Source organism: Schistocerca piceifrons, chromosome 8 (genome assembly GCF_021461385.2).
Source record: "Schistocerca piceifrons isolate TAMUIC-IGC-003096 chromosome 8, iqSchPice1.1, whole genome shotgun sequence".
Taxonomy (NCBI): domain Eukaryota; kingdom Metazoa; phylum Arthropoda; class Insecta; order Orthoptera; family Acrididae; genus Schistocerca; species Schistocerca piceifrons.
This window is the reverse complement of record NC_060145.1, coordinates 87401580-87426797: the sequence shown is the minus strand read 5'-3', so window position 1 is coordinate 87426797 and position 25218 is coordinate 87401580.

Below are 25218 nucleotides of genomic sequence, written 5' to 3'. Positions count from 1 at the left end.
ACATGAGTTTGATAGGCGAATATTCGCCAGTCAAAGTTGATTTTACTTCGCCGCGGTAAAATCTGGGATTAACGTTTATATAACGCAATTTTTGGAGTTGAGCTTGATTTGAAGTCATTTTCTGTTTATCTAAGTTCAAATGGTTTATACCATCGGCTCTAACTCTATATTTGCTTTTCCTTCATGTTATTAAGTTTTGTTCTTTCTGTAGTGTTGCCAACTGTAGACTGTGTTTATGTTTACTGGTTCAAATAATTTAGTGTCATTATTAACTGAAATAATGTCCATGTCTCGTTTTGTAGTTGCAGGGTGGTGGTTACGCAGTTTTAAAAAATTTCCATCTGTGGAATGATTAGTGCCTTACTTGTCCCATCTAATACGTTCTTTGTATATGGATGTAAAATTTTTGCCGTAAAAGAAACTGACTAATTAAAAATAAACACAACTGAAATGCAAAACATAAATTACACAAATAAAATGGAGGGAAATTATCAGACTATCAGATTACAACAAAGATAGCACATACACACCCTCTACCTGTGCCACACAATAGGAAAGTGTGTAATATGTAGTGACGTACTACACACGTAAATTAGCACATAGACTATACTACAACTTTGCAATACAATTCGGTATTAGAATTTACCTTTCTTGGTTGCTGAGTTATTTCAATTTTACTGGAGAGTGTTTGTTGAGTTATATGCTAATATAGGCTTCGATAGAAGTAGCATGAGAAATACAGTGAGAGGTGAAGTAATCTCCCGACAAAAGCAATGTCTTAGGAAGTTAGTATTTTGCAGCTTACAAGACATTTCTATGTGGTAATTTACACGGGTGGTATGTCACTGTTTGTAACACCGTTTTCTTCGTGTAGTGTAGTCAGTGCGTGTCTGTGCGTGTGATTTGCCCATATGAAAATTTTTGTGCATTTCTTCTGTGTACTTTATGCTTTGTACTTTAGATGTAATTTTTCACTCTTCTACTGTTTTATAAACTGTTTGTTATTACTTGTTTATTTATTCGAATAACCCTTCTAGATGGTAAGAAAAATCAACTTTGGTTTTGCTTCGTTGCTCTGTCTTCCTACAGCCTCCGCGAATTCTTTCCTGAAACCCTGTCTTTTGTGTTGCTTCTAAATATTATGCTATCTATTACGTCCATGCCGATTACAATTTTTTTCCATAACTTTATCAGTTTCAGTGAACCAAGTGGGTTTGGATTTCTAGCAGTTTAGTAAGCTGAAGATCTGCCGTATTAGTCTGTTAGTATCCATTCGGTGCACGTGTCCTTAAAACTGCAGTCTACTACAGATATCTTTTCCGTTTTCAAATGGAGTGCTCTAATCTTAATTCAGCATTGTTTGATCTTAATTCAGCATTGCTATTACTTTTAGGTCCCAATAGTTTCCTTAAAATTCTTCTTTCGACTTTTTCTCAAGATCCGCAAAACTTGATAGTTCACGTGTTCGTGCTGCTTACAGTGTTCCAGGCCTTACCACTGTTTCAAAGTGTCTTGTGTTCCAGGACATTGATCGTTCTGTTACACATGCTTTCTCACAGAAAACGCCATTTCCATTTTATGTATTCTATTTTCTATTGCTATTTTGTCTTTTGTATAGCTCCTTGTCCGTTTTCGTAGCTATGGTCCTAAACACGGTTTATTTTAGACATTGGGCGTAACTGATATTTGTCGTGTACTGCGTTTGTCCAAACGATATTTTTATTGCTGTTTTGTCTGCCTATTGGTGTAGTTCTGTGATTTGGTTCTTGGTACTATCCATTGCGTCAGTAACTAAAGCAATATCGTCTGCAATAGATAGAAAACCCAAGGTCACTTTATGTCGATTTCTTCCTAATTGAACATCCTTAGTATTGATGGACTTCCTGCATTGTCTCACTGCTTCTCTAATGTACGGTCTTATTACTCCTGACTTTACGAGCATTTCAGAAGATTGTGACCGTTCCCCCACAAATCATACACTCAAAGTTGTTTGTTAAATCTGCTTTAATTATTTTTGTTGCTTTATTATTGAGTACAAATTCCTTTTCAACGTTGATTAGTACATTTGTGTCAGTTGAGTCATAGGCCCTCTTAAAATCTAGAAAAGACCACACACTTCCAGTTTCTAATTTTCTTCATTTCTATTGAGTCTTTGGATATACTAATTTTTCTTCAAAATAACTTCCCTTCTTAAATCACGACTGAAATTCACCTTGTTGTGGGTACACTATTCTTTCAGCTCTCTTCGTAAGTGCCATGGACAAGATCTTATATATTACATCCAAGATGGAGATTATTCTATAACTGTTAGGATTTGTCTTTCCTTTTTTCTGAAGGCAAATGCGGGGATGGTTCCTTCGAATGAGCACGGTTGCTTCCCTCCTCCATCCCTCCCTAATCCGAGCTTGTACTCCGTCTCTAATGGCCCCCTCCTCTCTCCTTTATTATCTAATTGACGTATTAATGTTAATGCACGTCCTGACGGTAAGCTGATTGTTGTACAAATTTTATTAGTGACTTCTTTTCGATGTACGATTATGCATTTGGTTATTTATTTAACCCGGCTAGATTGCTGCCATCAGGTCGTCTATTACGTCTAGCAAGGTGCTCTACATATCTACATATTTTGTATTATATTCATTGCAATAAATTCTAATAACATAAAATACAACATTTAAGAAGTACCATAGTGCACAATAAAAACTTCTACATTCGGTCATGAGAAGTGAAACAATAAAGACAAAATACACTGACAGCAAAAAACCGCAACACCAATACATAATTAAAGTAGAGTACGGGCCTAACGAAATTTCGGAAATGCATTTGTCGAGATAGCATATTTAAGTGATTGACGGAGATGCACGCCTGTTGCACCCGATCGGTCAGTATGGGGACCGTTAATGCTGTTTGTGGATGATACTGGAATTATCGTCCGATGGTGTCCCATATGTGCTCGACTGGAGACAGATCTGGCAATCAAGTAGGGCAATGCTACATGCCGACACTCCATAGAGCATGTTTGGTTACAGCTGCAGCATGCGGGCGACCGTTATCCTGTTGGATAACAACTCCTGGAATGCTGTTCATGAATGGCAGCATGACAGATCGACTCACCAAAATGACGTACGAGTTCGCAGTCAGAGTGTGTGGGATAACTGTGAGAGTGCTTCTATTGTAATTCGAAATCGCACTGCAGACCATAACTCCAGGTGTAAGTCCAGTGTGTCTAGAATGCAGATAGTTTGATTACAGTCCCTCAAACGGTCTCCTTATAATCAACACATGGCCATCACTGGCACCCAGGGAGTACCAACTTTCTTAAAAAAAAAAAAAAACTAACAATCCTCCACCCTGACTTCCAAAAAGCTCTTGCAAATGCCAGTGGTTTGAGACCAGTTGAATGCACAGTACGGGACACCTGGCTCAGCACTGTCCTTGAAGTAACTGATTTTTGGCAGTTCGTTATGTCACTGTCGTGGCAACTGCTGCTCATTACTGATGCAGATGCAATTCGATGCGCCAGAGGCACACACAGAACACGATGATCTTCCCTCTCGGTAGTCCAGAGCCCAGTCTTCTTGTGACCGCTCTTTCTCGTGACCATCACTGCCAGCAACCATTTACAGTGCCTGCATTCCTGCTAAGACCTTCTGGAGTATCGCAACGAACACCCAGATTCTCGCAGTCCTATTACACGACCTCGTTCAAACCCAGTGACGTGTTGATATTGGTGTCTTTGTCACCTCAACGGCGTTCTTGACTAACTTCGACTCACTTCATCTAATCTCAAAGGCAAACTACGCTCACGATCGTTACAGCGTGGATGTGAAACTAACCCGATTTGCATCCTCATAGTGGCTCAGCTATTACGCGTTTGGTACGAAATTTGAATAATTTCATTTCTGGATATAACAATACGGCTCTCAGCTTTCGTTTATGTCGCCCAACTCCTCTTCGTGCTGCGATCTGTTTTGCCATCAGTGTATGGGAAATAAGATGAGAATTATGAGCGACCCATTCAGGAGTGACGTAAGAAGTGCTGTCGGTAAGTTTGCACCATTGACATTCCTATGTGACGTAGAGCAAACTCACCAAAAACTTTAATTTTTGGGGAAACATTACAAGGCTGACAAAAAACTGTTTTTCAGTTCCTTCAAAACAGTAACAGGGCGTGTGTTGTGCACAGTTTTCTGAGTAGCTTTTTCGAAAGGTAGACAGTTGCCACAGGGCCGAAGTTAGTTTTTGTCTTATTAATGATTATAGCTAGGATACTGGGTAACTGAGATTCTGTGCTTTGATTATGAAGACAAGACAAGTAGTTAATCTATCGTTTAAGGTGCGAGTGCACTGAGGAACTCATGACACAGACGTAGAGTACGGTAGTCACATAGCTTGCCTGGTCTCAATCAATCTAACTGGGCGCATGGAACACTGACATTGTTAAACAGATGGCTGTTGCATGTTTAACGCACACAAGCATTCACAGTTAGTTCTGGCCTCCTAGTATTCTCGCTACTCTTGCCATTTTGTATTACTAGGGCCAATTTTCTTTTGCCAGCAAATTCCGTAGAACAAAAATAGCACACCAGTAACTCAGGCCATGCAAAACAGTATTATTTCCCTAAAATATGGTTGACTTTCTACATAATCACAGTAATGTTTGAGCGATCTGTCGTAGCCGGTGAAAAGCTTTCCAATACTCTCTTCGCAAAATGTTACCACTTGTCTTGATGCTCCTCGCTAGTTCGAAAATGCTGTTCGCCCAGCTACTTCTTCAGTTCAGGAAAAGATGGAAATCACAAGTGTTGCACAGTGCTACAACAAAAATTTGATAACTTACCCAGTAATATAAAATGTATGAGAGAAAATTAAAATTTTACAGCAAACTGAAGTTTCTCCTTCACAGCTCCTATTCTCTAGAATAATTTTTATTACTATAATTTGTAAAAGGTGGTGGGCCCTTTTTGTTTTAAACAATCTTTATAAATGTCCAGCATATTTCCATATTTCAAAACTAATTTGCAATGAGCATATAAAATTTTTTTTTCTATGTCATTACAATTTTTCGTGCAAGTGATCCGCAGAACATGAAACTAACCGGTATCTGTCTTGGGTTAAAGTTACACCTATTTCATTTGGAATATAAAAGTAACAGCTCAGTAGTGTTAACTTTTCTGGGCTAAATGGAGCTGTTGCCTAACAATCCCTATGAGAGTTTTCATTATTCTTTATGAGAATGACTAAGGTCCACTTGAAGCCCATTACAGGCCTAAAATCTTTCTATCACTATTTACTTTATTAAATTAAGTTTATCATCGTTTTGGTATGTTCTGCATTATCAATCATTTACTGTTGCATTATTAATCATTTGTTGTTGCTGCTGGTTATGAAGATGACAAAACCTCGAGGTAGGACACTGCCTCTAAGTACTGATACTCATGCACAAAATCAGTAACACGAAATACTGAGGCTGAAGTCTACATTAATCACTTATGACTTTTAAAAAATCTGTTCTGAGAATGTTGATTTGAAATGTGTAACAACTATACTCACACTGCCATTCCCAAAATTAACCTACTTGCCTTTCAAAATTCTACACTAAAAATGGGAGTTGTAGTGTAAGTACACATAAATTGTGGAGTCATACTTTCACTTTTAGACTGATTTACTTTTCAAAACACGCTGCCAGCGATGGTCTTCAATGTACACATGAATCATGCAGCTACTTTTACAATTTTCACTTGTGAGCTTTTAAAAGTTCAGTCCCATAGTTATGGTACACAAATCTTACAGCATTTCATTTAGCATGTCTCACTTTCACTTTTATGATGCAACTCACACCAATGATGGAAAAATACAAGAAAATATGACTAACACTACCCACACCTTACCATAGTTCTTCATACTGATGGGATTTAATGTGATTTGGTAGCACAAAGTTACATAACTGCCGCTGCTGACAGTATTTTGATAAGCCACACATCATATGAATAGCCTACTCTCAGGTCTCTATAGGTTGATAAGAAAATAAGATTCTCTGTGGGTTCCATAAAAGAATGAGTAGTTAAAAAAGAAAAACTGGAATTCACACACCATTTATTGACTGACAACAGCCTGATACACGAGTTGGAGAATTTGTTGTTTAACTAACATTCTTGTTTTGTGGTTTCTAATGGTCTTCATCACAGTGGCCAAATATTTCACAAATGTGTCAACATCATCATCACTATTAGCTGTAATCTTTCAGCTATGAAATGAAGAGCGCTTGAATAGCTCCCTTCCTCACTCCGTTTCTTTCTTTTCGGTGTAGAATTCCTTGCTGCACCACTCTGTCCTATACTCAGTGTAGTTACTGGCGAAGGTACTCCAACTATTACTACAGTTTCTTCACTGAAGTCTACATCATTTTCCACCATCACCTCATGTGTGGAAGCTTGCACAGCATTATTCTCGACTGAACTTTCATCCATCTGAAATACATAAAACAACTCAGATAAAAGTATCCAGCTTTGTATTTTAGGGTGCTGTAAACAAAAATTACTTTTTATGAGCATGTGACAATTTCACAATGATATCACTAACCAGCAGCAGCAGCAGCAGAAGAAGAAGAAGAAGAAGAAGAATGCACTAGGATGGGTTAGATATGTTGCCAGACAACATCCCAATCATATTTTTAAAAATATTAAGATGGAAACTCCAAATGAAGATTAGTTGAAAGTAGTAATCCTTACACACCTGCTACTGGTGAGTATTAAAATCAACCAATAAACAACAGTACCACGTAACAGGTTAAAAAGAGCCCTATGCAAACTTTGCAGTGAGATACAGAGACAGACACGTCAAGAGAATTACAGATTCACTTTCAAAGGTGAATATTCTCGACAAAGTAATATTACCGTCCTCTCTTCTGCACTCTCAACACACGAAATGCTTCAATTAGATATTAAATTTAATGCTACTACGTAAATAGAGGCAACATTTAACAATCAGGCTACTTGGATGTTGCATGGAAAAGTACACTATACACAACACATTTATTTCCAAATACCACAAATAGTCTGCAATTCGAATATAACTACATGAATAACTGGGAAATATTTCCGTGCAGTTAACAGTACTTTTCAGAATACCCAACACTAGGACAAAATCGGTTTTAAGTAAATGTACAAACCTGAAAATTATAACTGTGTTCAGTTGATGATGAGGATGACGACGATAATAGTGTTGCCACGCTATGTACCACAAAGCCAGCGTATTCACCTGAAAAGCGATTGAAAACCAATTATCAAACGTGCTGTACAGTACTTCATTCCCAGGTTAGAGTGTACTATCGAAGGCACTTATGCAGTTTAGCAGGTACGGAAAAAATTTATCAATTTTTTTCAAAATTTGATCGATTATAGTCAAATTTGATACGCTGATTTCGAATACGATATTTATTTTCGCCCCAGTCAATTATTTACATCAAAAAAATTGTTTTAAATTTTTTAAAATTTTTTTATTTTTCAATATTTTGTCGATATAGTGAATTCTGATGCGCTGATTTCGAATATAACATCCATTTTCATTTTCCTTTGACCGTCGGCGATATCTTCTGCCCGATAAGCGCGGCGCTGCCGATGACGCAACATTGCGTAATACACTAACTAATCAGTATTTTCAAATCATAGGCGGCCGCTGCCGCGGCCGCATTCCAAAAAAAAAACTCCCAACCTAACCTCAAGTGGGCTATGCTACAGATCACTTTATTTATGAAAATACAAAGTACAATCACCAACAAACTTTACATATTCACCCACAAAGCTCTCCAAGCCAGATACATTTGGAATGAAAAATTTTTTCCGTACCTGCTAAAATTTTGAAAAAAAATGAAAACTTTTTTCCGTACCTGCTAAACTGCATAAGTGCCCTATCGAATACAGGTATTCAAGTTATTAATAATCCACTAGATGAACGGTGAATACTTACATCATCTGTTCCAACTCCGCTTCTCATACTCTTTCCTTTTTCTATTCTCAACATTGTACATGTTCCTCGTGTTATAGAACTTTGTTTGGCAAACCTTAGGGTTACTCAGTTGAGGCCTAACACGCTTCACTTTACAAAAAACAAGAGACAGCGCTTCAGTAAGACAGTGTTTGTTATAATAATTTTTACTTTTCAAGTTATAAAGACACGGTTCTTCTTTCACTGCTTCTATCAAAACACACATTTGTTCTTTCGTCCACGAGGTAGCCATTTTTCCTAGGAAAATAGTCTGAACTCTGAAACAGCGAGAACAGTGCTGTTTTTGATGAAGACAGCGTTCTTGCTTCCTATTGGTTCTACTTTACGAGACACGTTACCGAAATATCGCAGAACTTATTTTCTGTTTCACGTGATAAAATGGCTTATCAACGTGAAATAGCAGGAAGTGACGTCACAAAACTCGTAGAGCACCACGTCAACATTAGCTATCTCTTCCCGTGTGCCGCCGCCTTTAGGCTATTCAAACCCATGATTCAAACACTACCAAGTGAGTACAATCTTTGGTGTAAGACTTACAGAAGAAACATCAGAGCCACCACTGAGAGACGGAAACGTTGACAGTAACAAACACGTACGTTGTTCCTTAGTATAACACGAGGTCAAATAAGTAACTGGAGAGACACCCTAACAGACAAGACGGGCGAGCATAAAACATGTTCATACAGCAAGCCACAAAAAAAACTGATTTTCAGAAGCAGTTTACAACGGGAACATACGTAATCAGTACAGGGAAATACAATGACGACACCATTGGACACGCAGAAGTATTTACGAGTAGTAACAACAGACACAGCTCTCGAAAATATCATGTCCACAGATCGTGTCACTAACAAGGGAACCTCCCCATCGCACCCCCCTCGGATTTAGTTATAAGTTGGCACAGTGGATAGGCCTTGAAAAACTGAACACAGATCAATCGAGAAAACAGGAAGAAGTTGTGTGGCACTGTGAAAAAAATTAGTAAAATATACAAACTGAGTAGTCCATGCGCAAGATAGGCAACATCAAGGAGAATGTGAGATCACGAGCGCTGTGGTCCCGTTGTTGGCGTGAGTAGCTGCAAAACGAGAGGTCCTTGGTTCAAGTCTTCCCTCGACTGAAAATTTTACTTTCTTCATTTTCGCAAAGGAGGAGAGGAGGAGATTAGTGTTTAACGTCGCGTCGACAACGAGGTCATTAGAGACGGAGCGCAAGCTCGGGTGAGGGAAGGATGGGGAACCACTGCGCCACCTCCCTCGGTTCTTCGCAAAGTTATGATCTGTCCGTTCGTTCATTGACGTCTCTGTTCACTGTAATAAGTTTAGTGTCTGTTTTTTGCGACCGCACCACAAAACCGTGCGATTAGTAGACGAAAGGACGTGCCTTCCAATGGGAACCTTAAACATTTGATAGCAAGGTCATAGGTCAACCGATTCCTACACAGGAAAACACATCTGATATATTCTATACGATACTGTTGACGGCATGTGCGTCACATGACAAGAATATGTTGTCGACCCACCTAACTTGTACACTTAGCGAATGGGTCAAAAGACTCTTCTCCCTTGCCCGATTTAGGTTTTCTTATGGATGTGATAATCACTCCCAAAAAAGTGATGAAAACATAAGAGTTTGTCACATAAACCGAAAATAAAAAATTAAACTTTTCACTTTAGGTTAGACTTGAACCTAGGACCTCTCATTCCATAGCTCCTCTCGCTAACCACGGGACCACGGCGCTCGTCTACTCTTAATTGTCCTTGATGTTGCCTATCTTCGCATGGACCATTCAGTTTGTATATTTCACTAATTTTTTTCATAGTTCCACACAACTTCTTCCTGTTTTCTCGATTGATCTGTGTTCAGTTTTTCAAAGCCTATCCACTGTGCCAACTTATAGCTAAATCTGAGGGGGGGTGCGATGAGGAGGTTCCCTCGTGACATCTAACGAGCAGTGTATTTCCAGTCTCACTTTAGTGACTGGTATTGCACTTAGTACTCACACACTTGATACTTTCTGGTCATCCCCTGGGGACGTACAGATTGTTTCCTCGACGTTAAACGCTGCTTGTGTCCTACCACTAAGACACTGAATCAACCATATTTCAAACGGTACCCAAGGAGTAATTTCCAAGAACATTTGACTATCGAAGCTGCTGGCTCCAAACGATAGAAATCGAATGTGTGATTCTAAATCGATCACACGACTGTGGTGGCGGGATTTATGACAAATTATTTGTAAGTTGCCACGATTTGTGAGCTGCTACAAAAACCTATACGATTTATGTCGGTAGTGACTTAGGATGTCTGATTTCGTAGACGTTTCTTCGTCCGATTGCCTGACTTGGAAGAATCTAATTCCATGCTTATGTAATGTCGAGAACAGTTTGAATTTCTCTTGGAAATATGGACTAATACCGAATGACGAAAGGAGAGATTGTGTAGACTGCGGTGGGGCGAAGTCTATAAAAGTTAGTAAGAAGAGTTGTGATAGTGAAATACCTTTACGATTTCGTTATGGAAACTGGTAAAAGAACGACTATCAGTAAAAATACATGGTTCGAGTAGGTATTCAAAATTATCGATACAGACCAGTGTAATTCTTGTATCTTGCTGGATTAAAGTGTACACCCTGCAGACAACAGCAACAGAAAGTCACTTATCTACCAATACCATTTGCGACTACTTCAAGTTTTTCAGAGAAATCTGTTGCGTAATAGTGAAGAACGATAGTTTACCGATCAGTGCACCAAATCGGTTGTGGAGGTGGACGAGACACACATAGCAACAAGGAAAAAGCGGAGAGGACGACCTTTAAAGAATGAAATCGAACATATTTGGGTATTCAGTTGGCGTAGAACGAGAGTCCGGGAAATGCTTTGTGGTAGGAGTGCTCTCCGGAGACAAGTAACCTTCGTCGGTTTATTAAAGCACCTTGTACTGCCCAGTGGCAGACAGCTTTCAGCCCTACTAGACATTAAAAGCAGACGGATTCAAGCACGAGTTCGTGAACCACTGTGTAGAGTTCATGTCTTCTGATGATCCCAGTTCCACACTCAGAACATCTAGACTCTAGAGGCTGTGGAAATCAGTGAAATCTCCCATTAAAAGATAAGGACGCCCAGCAGAAAGAAGCCAAATCTATTTGTTTCATTATCTGTGCGGTTTCAAGAAAACGTTTACACATGTGACACTTTACCGATATTTTTGCGCGACATAGACAGTCTACCCACGTTATGGCAAAAACAGAATGCTTCCCATAGCATACACATCAAATGGACTTTTTCACGACAAGAACGTCGATGACGAGTGAGATAAATCATTTCCTTTGTAATTACAAATATTTTAATCAACGTCCTTCTTTTGTCGTGCTGTAGTGACTACTGTAAACACTGATCGTAACTCCCGTCACCACAGTAGCAGTCACGTGGACGATTTAGAATCGCGCGTTCGATATCTATCGTTTCGGGCCCGCGACTTCGAGAGGCAAACATCCTTTGAAATTACCCACGGTTTTAACACATGCTAATACAGCACAACAGACGACCAAATTATACGGCACCAGGTTCTCTGCTTCAATAAAGAAGTAATTTAATTTTGCCCGTCCAGTATGGTTTCTGACTTAAGAGTAATATTTCAATTATACCAGATAAGCATACTTACTGTGCCAAGGATCATAACTGCAATCAGTGTCTTGCCATGTCATGGTTCAAGTCAGTTATTTGGTTAACAGTACTGGCACATTTCCTCTGTAAAAATATGACAACATGCTGAGCATTTACATGACTGTCCTAATAATGTTTCTCTTGTACAGTAATTTATGCTTAAGTCTTTTTTTTAAAAAAAAAAATTAGCCCAGGTTCGATTCCCGGCTGGGTTGGAGATTTTCTCCTGTTAGGAACTGGATGTTTGCGTCGTCTTCATTATTGTCGTTTCATCCTCATCGACACACAAGTCGCTGAAGTGGTGTCATCCCAAAACACTTGCACCAGGTAACCAGGTCTACTTCCCGGGAGGCCCTTGCCACACGACATTTCGTTACTACTATCAATGACATTTTTTTGTGAAGAGCCTGTCTGTATAGACAGCTGGTGCCCCACCCCTTATCTCAATACCATACTGTAGATGCGGTTGTATCATTCAGAAGTATATTTGCCTCAAGCAGTCATGGTCCAGGAAGCCTGTGACCCTTTTCAGTTGATCTGATTTTCTTACAAATATAGTCAATGTGTTCTTTCCATCATAGGTGTTCATCAACAGTTATGGCCAAAAGCTTGTGTTTGTGTAGTTAAGGGCCAGTGGAGATGTGGATATAGTTCTATTTATCTCCTGGCTATAGTTAAGCATAATTTGCAGTGTCACTGTCTTCTCTTTATTTACGAGTATATTTTTTGTATTAAGATAGCTTTGGCAGAAAGTTGTAACTGATTTCATTACTGTTTGTAGTAGTTTGCATATCACAGCCCCAGTTCGCAAAAGATGTCACAGCATAGCTTACAACCTTGCAGTTTTGGGGTTCAGTTAAATCATTTATGTAAACAAGAATCAGAAAAGTCCCCAGTATACTTCCCTGGGGCACACCACAATGAAGTATCTTATGTGGTGATTTGGTTGTTACAAACTGTTTATTCCTTTTATTAGTTAGCTTGACAGTGCATCAGGTCCTGGAGATTAGTTGCAGTCAGTTCAATTGGGTTATAAGTACAAAGCACTGAAAACTTGTAGCTTGATTATCTGCCAACCACACTGAGAAATTCTACTAACGTCCCTCATTGGTGGCAGTCACGAACACTTTTCATCATAGGCATTGAAATCTGTAAATTTTATCACATATTTGAATTCAGTACTAAGACAAATGTAGCCTATACACGATTATCACACAGTATGGAATGGTAATGAAGTCCCATACTTCTTGACAGATCAAAGGGGAACGATACGGAAGACCTGCATCGCCATACTAGGCAAGGTCCTAATGGAGGTGGTTTGCTGTTGCCTTCCTCCATCCGTAATGGGGATGAATGATGATGATGATGATGAAGACAACACAACAACACCCAGTCATCTTGGGGCAGATGAAAATCCCTGACCCTGTTAGGAACTGAACCTGGGACCCTGTGGTTGGGAAGCAAGAATGCTACTGTGAGACCACGAGCTGCGGACACCACACAGTAGCTGTTGTCAATTGGAACAAGATAATACACAGTTCTGCACAGGGAACTCATTACAGAATCTGTACTGAAAAGTGATTTTATTTCACCATTTTCTTTATTTATTTATACTTAGAACATCTTAAATAGTGTTAATGACACTCCAAAGATGACCTTACAGAATTAGTGTAAACACCTCATATTGTCATTCCCAGAATATGTAACCACAGTTGTTTGCTTTTGAATAGAGAGCACTTGTTCCCCTTAGGTATAGTGTTCCATTTGCAAATTTACTAGTGTAATATTACTACCATGTGATTTCTTAGTAGAATTTGACTTCTTCTTTTATCTCTGTTAGGAGCATTATCTTCTTCTTCTACATGTGCAGCAGAAATAACTCCATCTTAAAAATGGAAAAAAAAATTCATTTCCTTAATAACATAAGTATTGCTGTCTTTTTCTTTATTGTAGAAAGATGAGTTACAAATTAGAGTTGGGCAGAATTTTCATTCCTGAATCCAGGTATTCAAGTACATTGCAAAAGGAGTGTCTAATGAGGAATTCTTTTAATTTGTGTTTAAATATTTGGGATTTTCTATTTCCTGTCATATATCCTCTTGAAAACTGTTGCAGACTTTCACTCCGGAATATAAAACTCCATTCTGAATCCTAAAGAGAGATACATAGTTTATATGGAAATTATTTTTGCATGTAGTTTTGTGGTTGTGCATTCCTGAGTTCAGCCTAAATTCACTCCTGTTATTATCCACAAATAGGCCTACTTGTAGAGGTACATGTATTGGCATGTAAGTGTAAGAATCCCAGACTGCTGAACAGACTTGTACAAGATGTTTGGTATCAACTTTACATGATATTGTTATTGCATACTTCTGTAAAATTAACACTTTCTTCACACCAGCTGCAATGCCCCAGAAGATTACGCCAAAACAAAACTGTGCAGAATATGCCAGCAGCTCTGCTAGCAGGCCAACATATAACCCTACTATTACTACTGTAATTTAGTATGCTTTTACCTAAATAACAGAAAACCCTATCCCTATGTTGCCATGTATAACTTTCTTACTAAATTTAGTTTAGTTTCCAAATGAAGTACACTATGTGAGGATAGTCCTGTTAACAAGAAAAGCTAATCAATAGAGTTACCCTTTTTAATGGATTTGACCATGTGTTGTGTCTAATGGATAAGTAAATCAGACTATTCAATTCTTTTCCTAAGACCTTACCCAGCGATCAGAAAGAAACACGGCATGAATAGTGTTATACTGAAGCTATGAAAACACAGTTCCAAGTCATATAGTGGTTTAAAATATGTAGTAAAGGTCGCCAACCTATGCAGGCAATGAAACAGTGAAGTATTGGAAAAGCAGAAGTATGAATTTTGCCTACTTTCTTGCTGCTGTTTAAGTAGCTTCTTCAAATAAATATTACTCCACGTAAACAATGTTGGTGCAGACACTGGAATTTTTTGTCTACTACGCTCTTATACATTATGTTTTTAAAAGAGAAAAAGCCCAGTAGATAACTTCAAGGAGGCTAAAAAAATTTGGCCATGGGGGACCTATACAAAAGCACTTTTCATAATCAACAAAATACTTAGATACTAAAGCACTCACATTTTATACTGAACATTTCACTTCAAGAAAAGCTCTTTCTTACTAAAATTTACTTTCAAAAACTATTACTCTTTGAACTACCTGTATATAGTCATTTAACAGATTCCAGTAACTTGGCTTCATTGTGATTGAATTTTACGTAAGAAAACTTTTACTATAACACTTTACCATAGTTAAGAAAACTTTCTCATTATTTACACAAACAGAATTAAATGGCTTCTCTTTATATTAACTTAGTGTTTCATAATTCAGGATACGTTGATTAATCAAATTAATGCCAAAAGCTTCGCGGTACTCACATTGAAACCATTTGCAAGGTTCACCAGTCTTTCTGAGATGATGCCATGAGTAACTCACAAATAAAGAGAGATATAACACCTTCAAATTTGGCTAGACATCAGTGGACAGCAGACAGACCCTTAACAAGTTGAAATGACAATGTCTTTGAATATTTGCTGACCTTCGTTATGGAATACTATCATATCATAGAATTAGAACTTGTGAATGAGGTAGAGGTAAGAATTTGATCAGTACATTTAATTTTTACTCTCAGTTTGGGCATGAATAGAGAGTCCACAAAATCTATACAAAAACTACTGACAAAGGACCAGATAAGTACCATCTGGAAATTACACAGGACGTACTGGACAATGCAAACAGTAACCCCAACTTTCTGAAGACTGTGATCACAGGCAAACATTCAACATCTCCAAGGCCATGAAAAGCACAGCAGTGTCAAGTTCATGTTGAATATTTTCTTCAACTCTCATGGGATCTTGAGTCATGAGTATTTGGCACAAGGCCAGATCATCACAAAGGAATACGGCAAAGAGGTCCTCCTTTGTCCTTGTCATGATGTACAACACAGATGACTTTATGTAGGGCAGAAAAAACTTGGCAGCTACGTAGTGATCATACATCCACTCATTCTGCAGATCTGATTCAGACTTTCCTCATCAACCACAATATTTTTGTCATTAGTCAGGCTACCTATTCCCCTGAAATGACTCCATATGATGTTTGATTATTTACCAAGCTGAAAATGCACCTGCAAGGAACTCAAGACTCAAGAGAAGACATCAGGCAGAATGAGACAGTTTGGTTGACCCCCATTTCGAAAGACACATTCCAGAAATGTCTCCAACTGCGACTGGAGACCTGGGAAAAGTGTATGCATTACCAAGGAGACTTCTTTGTATGCAGTTAGGGCTCTGTACATCCTAATCAATAAATGTTTTTCTGCCAACCAAAGATGTGATGCAGTTTGAACACATATCATATATTTCATGGGGGTAAGAATAAGGGGAGATGGCGCTACGTATCCCAGCCGTACTACGTTTTGAAGCCATGGGGGCGTGGCTCACTGCCATGACACTCTGACCAAAACATTGCCAGTGTGCTATAGCGCTGCGTGTATTAAAGTCGCTAATTGCACCATATACACATGTAACGTCATCAGATTGGTTGTTTCAAAGTTTTTGTTTCAAATAAAATCTCGTAAAGGCGAAATTCCGCGTTTCTTCTGATTAAAAATAGTTTTTAATGTAATATTACGAATGGCTAGTCTTCAATGTAAACGATACAATTTTGTTAATTCAGTAATCAACGTGTATCACAAACTAGGGTTCTTTCTTTACTTATTCTTACGATCATCTGATTGGACGAAGCAATGCCAGATTTACGAAAAGTGACGTCGTCTTTTCCGATTTTCGTGACATACAAACCAAAACTTTTCAGTTGTTTGAGTTCAGACTGATGTATTGTAGCAGCTATTTACTAATGTGTAACAGACTGATTGCGGTTCTGACCACCACCTATATCTGAAGAGGTAACCAAGTGATCTGTCTTTGTTGTTAATTATTTAAACAATGAAGCAGCAGATAAATAAGTCTGATAAAATAACTCAATGTGAGTTAATGTTTAGCCAACAACCTGTCACATTGTGCACAACTTCATTCTGGTGTCAAGTGGAATATAACTGCGGAGAATCCCAAGAAATATAGATTAGGTGTTTGTTATACACAAAACAGGTACTTTCAGTTTGGATAACATTGACCCTGAGGAAGAAAACAAAACACTTTGCCATACAGTTCATACACACTTCAATACATACCCACATTTCTTCTCTTAAGTGGTATGCAGCAGCTCTAATATGAGACTACGGCACTTTTTTTAGTAGCTAACAAATCAACTGCAGCAGCAGCACTTAAATGACATGTCTGTTAGCCAAGGCAGTATAACAGTGTTCCAATTTTCATCTGCTATGGGACTCATTTTAATATTAGTAAGGAGCTCTACTTATTGCTTACTTACCTTAGGTTCCAATTTCTTATTTTGGTATGGAAGAGATTTCTTAATAGGGCAACAATGTCCCAGTGTTTTTAGGTAGCTTAGGCATAAACCATTCTACATTGAGCTTTGTTTATGTCATTCCCTATTTTATAATTTTCATTCTTTTAAATGCAAGCCTTTCTTGTCAAGCTGACAGGTATTTACAGTGGTACAAAATGAAATGATGAAGGGATTGAGACAGATCATGGAGCAAAACATCATAGTTTGAGAAGTGTGGAATGTCTCAATCAATAATCAGAAGCTTCATTGCTTGCCAATGACAAAGTTTTACTAACATTGAATATAGGATTTGCTTTTGAAATCATTGTCCTAATAAAAATATAGGCTATATATTCCTTATTCATTCACAAAAAGTATGGGAACTGGGAATGAAATAAAGCATAAATATTAGGTACTATATTCAGAATTTTATTGCAGCAAAAAAGCTTTTCTTGATCTGTTGTTATCCACTTTTTTTAACTGCTTGTTACAGGTATACAGAAAAATTATTACAATGTGACTTTTCAGTTAACTGCCTTTTTCACAAGATTGTGGAATTTAAAAATAACACAGTTCTATGTAAAAAAAATATAATATGAAATTGTAACAAAGTCCACATCATTGCTTGTTGAGAATGAAAGAAATGTCTCCGTCTCCTGACTGATACAAATGTAATACTATTTACCATTCCACATACATATGATTTATCACAGTGGTCTTGCATAAACCAGGAAAGTAGTCCAGCAAACAAACATAAGAAAATATGCAATCATTTATAAAATATGTCTTACTACAGATATAAATGTTGTGGGCTGTAGTTTCTGTACAACACGTGGGTTACATTTCAATGGATTAGGGGAGAGACTGCTAGAAAATTTAGTACCCAATGAAGTAGTGAAAAACCAATAACACTCACCTGCGAACACTACTATCTCTCATTTTTTGAGGGTAAACCACTGTTGGACTAGATCACAAAAAAAATATAATTTGTAATGACACACAAGCAAAAACCATAACATACCACACAATGATAGGAATGTATTTCAATGTGCCAAAAATGAGGCAATTCTGTTTCTCATTAACATGTTGTCACTCGTGGAAACTTAATTAACAACACTGGCTAGAACATACTACAGCATACTCTGCCAAACAATGGCTAAATATTTCAAAAAGAAATGTATGTCCCATTTGGAAGCACACAGATCACAAGCTATTGCAGAACTAGTACTGCATACTGGTATGGTGGAGTATCAATCACTTGGAAACACTCTACATATAATGTAGTTCCAAATTTTGGTTTGAGGAAGATATATTTGGAAGGTATTACCCACACACATAAAATTATAATTGTCTGACTCCATCACACACCAGGAACAAATTTTCATAGATACCCTGAATATGCTAGTACTAATAGTCTTAAGATACACACATCACAAACATTTTGTAGCTGGTTATAACAACATAGACATAACGGAAAAGGAAGAATGTGCATCATTTATTAATTACAATAAGGTTACATTCCCAGTTTGCCTCAATATAATGAGTGCTTTATACAAGATGCCTCACACACTAGACCTCTGTGTACAAATATCAGTTACTGACCTTTAAAGAGTACCAGTTTTGTATAGGTTGTCCTGATTTTATTTTCATGCAATGCATCACTTATTCTCTTGGCTGCATGTTTTTGCCGTGTCAGGAGGTATCGTGTGGCAATAGCTTTAATCAGCAGTATCATATGATTGTCCAAGGGATGCTGATTTTTCATGTGGTCTGCTAACTCCTTAAACACTGGCTTGAATATGAATTCACTAAGCACCTCAGACACACATTTGGAAAACTGATTTTTCAAAGGAACTTTAGAATTACCTGTAGTATAGCACCTGAACACTTTTTCTGCACACACACACACACACACACACACACACACACAGATGTCAACAACATCATTCGATGGTAAAACCAACCATCCCCTACTCTTTCTATGAATAAGAGAATAAGTAACATGGCTACCATCCCCTCTCAACACGGATAAACATGGTTCACATTTTAAGGTTTTCTCTAAGTGACGCACCACAAATCCAGCTATATATACTACAATATGGACTGCCACTTCAGAGAGATAAATTCCAGTAGCAAAGTAATCGTGGTCGTTGTCAGTTGTCGCTGCACTATTTTCCGTGCTTAGTAACTGCCACCATTCCGAAGTGTTAGCCACTTTCTTCTTAGGTCATCGCTTAGATTGCTGAAGAGTTTTAATTTGTTTTTTTGTACTGATCAGTTTTTCTTATGAGGTGTTCACACTTCGTCTTCAGTTCCTCACTTCCAGAGGATGTCTGACTACGTTCTGGTGGTCCTGCAGTGTACTCAGGAACAAGAGCAGGATTTTCTTCATCCTGCACTCTGCTGACGGCAGCCAAAACTGAAGATGGAAAGGAAGAGCTCTCCTTCCGCAATGGTGGCTTTCTCTTCTTGTCTCCCTAAATGAAATAAACGGATGGAAAACATTAAGAACTGTTTTTAACATATGGTTGAAGGTGTTACAGTCTTTGTCATGAACAGCATGTTACAGCCTACTAATTACTCCTATTCTTAGTCCTTTCCAGAAATATAAATTCTATTTTTCCAGCAGCTATTTATCTTGTTCATAAAATACTCATTACTCTAACAAAAACCGTTGTTGTGTTCAGCAGACAACTTGAAATGCCTCCCATGTGCGAAGCTACAATTAATACACACTTATTGAAAAAATATAAACTTTGAACATGTAAAATATTTCTGCTGGGGTGTCTTGTTTAACTATTACACACTATCGCTATAGGTGCTGTCAGTTAACAAGTTCTCAATACAACTGGTCCAACAGTTAATGATATAAAATTGTGTGTTATATCTAATTTTGCATTAGTGGTTGGTGAATTATTCAATGTTCCACAGTAGTGGATAATGTTAACAAGAAGGTACTGCCAAAGCTTTTTAATCAATGATACCTTTCAATGGAGAATGTCAATGAATAGTGCATCAAACAAAAGAAATGTTCATTTGCTGCGCTTAACCCAAATACAGAGTTATATTTAACACAGCCCAAGTGTTAATTTCTGTGACTTCACTAAATAATTATACCAGACAAACTTGTTAGCTTCAGTAGTCTCATAATCTAAACAGCGAACCTGAATTTTCTTCTCAAATATTCTCTTGTGTGCAGAGGCTGATGCTCTTCAAAAAGGAGTTTCATAAATTTGTTTCTACATGACAATGTGGAGAAACAGATTATATCTTTATAACATACTGTGTAGCTGCAGAAACACTTCAGTGTTCCAGCACTTCCCCTCTTAAATTCTATATACAGCATGGAATCATTCCTAGGCAAAAGCTATGTGTAAGGACCTAATCAGGTGGAAAGTGAAATTAATGTATTCAAATGACCTGAAGGAATCCTCCCAAAATAAACATATATAAGTAAAACTAGAGCTGTATCAATTACTCCTAAAACATAACTGCCATTAACTAGCAAAGACAGTGCAATAAAAATGTTGTACAACACAGTAGACCAGACAAAGTGAGATGTTCACAAACTACTGCCTTAAATATTCACATAACTGGTACAATTTACTTCACATGTGTATTCCATTACTTTCGGAGTTAGAGCTAAATAATAGAAACTGAAAACTAAGTTAGCTATACCCTCCCTCCAAAGCCCCATAAATACATCTTGTTTGTAATACATTCTGGGACATTTCGGTTACGTTACACTACTGGGAAACACTGTTCATTACCACCAATATTCACTGAAATACGGTACATAGAATGGCAAATCTACACAGTGTCCTGTTTAGGCCTATACTTTACGCCAGTTAATGTAGTGTTAGCTTTTAATTTGGTACATGACGAAGACAAAGTGAGTTACTCAACACTTCGATTATCGACGATATGTACGTCTTATACTGAAACATGAACTTGGAAACTAAGACTTTAATTCTTTGAATTAACATACCTTTTGCAAATGTTTTGGGTGTGTAGGGAAAACTGATGGTACAGCATTTTCTCGGAGCCTTACTGTTGAAAGGGAAGTTCGGTCTATGTCCTCTTCTCAGAAATGCTGAGAACATATAGTGCTCCATTTAGACACACGCCAATTCTTCCTCCTCACGGCATTCTCCCACAGAGCTTTCCAACTTTCATTTTTAGGAAATCTAAAATCATAGAGGAGAAAAACACGCTATAGTACAAGTACCAATGTAGCACATGTTCATTCACAATGAAGTTGTAAAATCACACTTAACGAGACAACTTACACATGAAATGTTATTCCCTTCAATTTTGCATCACAATCAGAATGATTCGTACACCCAAACACCACACAAGTCACCATAATAGCGCAAAATCCTTCCAAAAGCCAGCGACAAGCCTATGCACACGAGCTTACAGCAGCAATGTTTTGGTCGGACTGAGATGGCTACCCTTGGCTTCACATAGCTTCACAGCTGTGACGTCACGGCACCTCCCTCTATTCTTACCTCCATGATATATTTACTGTTGACAGTGTAATCTTTGATTAGATTAATACTTGTTCCATAGATCATGAATACGACACTTCGTAATGATGTGGAACGTGTCAGGTTAATAAAAGATGTCTGTACAAGATATTACATTTCACAAAATATTTCATGACACTAATGTTTAAGTTGTAGTTCCCCCCCCCCCCCTCCCCTCCCCCCTCCTTAATTTATATCTAAAAATTCACCCAATGAGTAGAAGTAGTTGTCATCTAGAAATTCTTTTAATTTGTTTTTAAATGTTAGTTGGCTATCTGTCAGGCTTTAGATGCTGTATGGTAGGTGACCAAAGACTTTTGTGGCAGCATAATTTACCCTTTTCCGTTCCAAAGTCAGATTTAACCCTGCATAGTGAAGATTATCCTTTCTCCTGGTGTCATAGCTATGCACACTGCTATTACTTTTGAACTGAGTTGGATTATTAACAACAAATTTCATAAGTGAATATATATACTGTGAGGTTACTGTGAGGATCCCTAGATCCTTAAATAGATGTCTGCAGGATGACCGTTGGTGGGCTCCAGCAATTATTCTGATTACACGTTTTGAGCAATGAATACTTTTCTACTCAACGATGAATTACCCCAGAATATGATGCCATATGAAAGCAGTGAATGAAAGCAGGTATAGTAAGCTAATTTACTGAGATTCTTTTCACCAAAATTTGCATTAACCTTAATAGCATACGTAGCTGAACTCAGACATTTCAGCAGACCATCAATGTGTTGCTTCCAGTTTAACCTCTCATCAATGGACACACCTAAAAATTTTGAAAATTCTACTTCAGCTACAGACTTCTGTTCAAAGTCTATATTTATTACTGGAGTTGTGCCATTTACTGTATGGAACTGTATATACTGTGTTGTATCAAAATTTAAAGAGAGTCAGTTTGCTTAGAACCACTTAATAATTTTGTGAAAAACATCATTTACAATAATATCACTTAGTTCTTGGTTTTTGGATGTTATTACTATACTTGTATCATCAGCAAAAAGAACTAACTTTGCATCTTCATCAATGTGGAATGGTAAGTCATTAATGCATATCAAGAACAGTAAAGGAGCTAAGACTGAACCCTGTGGGACCCCGTACTTGATAGCCCCCCAGTTTGTTGTTTTAACATTACATGAACCACTTGTTTCAACTTTCTGCATTCTTCCAGTTAAGTATGAATTAAACCATTTGTGCACTGCCCCACTCAAACCATAATAATTTAGCTTATCTAAAAGAATTGCATGATTTACACAATCAAAGGCCTTTGAGAGATCACAAAAAATACCAATGGGTGATGTCCAGTTATTCAGAGCATTTAATATTTGATCATTGAAAGTGTGTATAGCATTTTCTGTTGAAAAGCCTTTCTGAAAACCAAACTGACATTTTGTTAGTACATTATTTTTACAAATATGGGAGGCTACTCTTGAATACATTATTTTCTCAAACATTTTTGATAGAGCTGTCAGAAGAGAGATTGGGCGGTAGTTGTTGACATCTGACCTATCCCCCTTTTTATTCAATGGTGTTACAATGGCATATTTCAGTCTATCGGGGAAAACACCCTGCTCCAAAGAGCTATTACATACGTGACTGAGAATCCTACTTATCTGTGGGGAACAAGCTTTAAGTACCTTGTTGGAAATGCCATCAATTCCATAAGAGCTTTTACTTTTCAGTGAGTTTATTATTTTACTGATTTCAGAGGGAGAGGTTGGTGGAATTACAGTTGTTTCAAACAGCACAGGTATGGCCTCTTCTATTAGTAGCCTTGCCTCTTCTAGTGACAATCTCGATCCTATTTTCTCCACAACATTTAAAAAATGATTATTGAAAATAATTTCAATTTTTGATTGTTTGTTAGTACACTTGTCATTTAGTTTTATGGCACTAAAGTCTTCTTGCACTCTTGGTTGCCCTGTTTCCCTTTCAATAACATTCCAAATTGCTTTAATTTTATTATCAGAGTTACTGATCTCAGACATGATACACATGCTTCTGGACTTTATAATAACTTTTCTTAGCACCGCACAATAGCTTTTTATAATACTGAACAATTTTGGGGTCAGTACTCCCTCTTGCTGTTAGATACAGTTCTCTTTTACGGTTGCAAGATATTCTTATTCCTTTAGTTAGCCAAGGTTTTTTATATGTTTTCTTGGAATTATGTTTAACTATTTTCTTGGGAAAACAATTTTCAAATACCCTTAAAAATGTATCATGAAATAAGTTATATTTCAAGTTTGCATCGGGTTCCTTATACACTTCATCCCAGTCTAGCTGCTGTAGGCTTTCCCTAAAGTTTGCAATATTTATATTGTTAATTGAACACACTGCTTTGAAAGTCTGATTTGATATACTGCATGGAACTATGTCATGTTCTGTAACTAGCTGTGCACTATGATCTGAAAGACCATTCTCAACAGGATAAGCATTTATGTCCTTAAACTTATCTTGGTCTATAAAAAATTTATCTATCAATGTGCTGCTGTTCTTTGTTATCCGAGTAAGAAACTCAATGACGGAGCTCAAATTGAAAGAACTGAGTAATACTACAAGATCATTCTTCCTATTACACTCTTTCAGGGAATCAACATTGAAATCCCCACAAATGATAATTTGCTTCCCCCTGTCTGACAGATTGCACAACAAAGCATCCAAGTTTTCTAGAAATAGCTGGAAATTCCCTGAGGGGGACCTGTTACAATTGTGAAAGTGCCATCATTTAGTTTAAGTTCAGTTGCACGTGCTTCCATATGTTGCTCTACACAACATTTTTTAGTTTCTAAATTTTTAAACTGTGGAAGCTTTTGACATATATGGCAACTCCTCCTCTCGTCGTATTATCTCTACTTACATGTGCAGCTAATTTGTACCCACTGATGCTAACCTTTTGCATTTCAGTGACAATGTGATGCTCAGACAGGCATAGTACATCTATTACATTCTCAGTTTCTATATCTTCTAAACAAAGCAGAAGCTCATCAATTTTATTCTTCAATCCCCCAATATTTTGATGAATTATACTAACATTATTTTTCACTTTACTTTTGTGAGTATCTTGAACTTTTTTGACATCTTTAGTACTTGCCTGGCTGAGTTTCCCACTGGACACTGATCTTACACTAAAAAAGAGTTTCCACCATGAGATGTAGTTCCTCCCCTCTTTAAATTTCCTGCTATCAGCCCAGCCTCAAGAAGAAAATTGAAGTTCCCATCATTACTATGACTGGGAATCAAAAGCACAAATGCAGTTTGCTATTATACTGCAGGAAAGGGCTATAAGAATAATAGCTGAAAGTAGTAGTGGGGCTCATTGTAAATAGCTATTTAAAAAATTGGGCATCCTTACTGCACCAAGTGAGTACATCAACCAGTTTGCGCTGCATATTTTGGGAAAACGTTACTAAATGCTTCACAAATAGTTTATATGTAAACAAGGGACAAGATCCAATTTGGAATTGCATTTTCCCAAGAAAAACCATCATAAAACTCAAAACAATAGTTTTAATTACGGGATAAAATTGTGTGATAAAATCTCAGAGGAGATGAAAG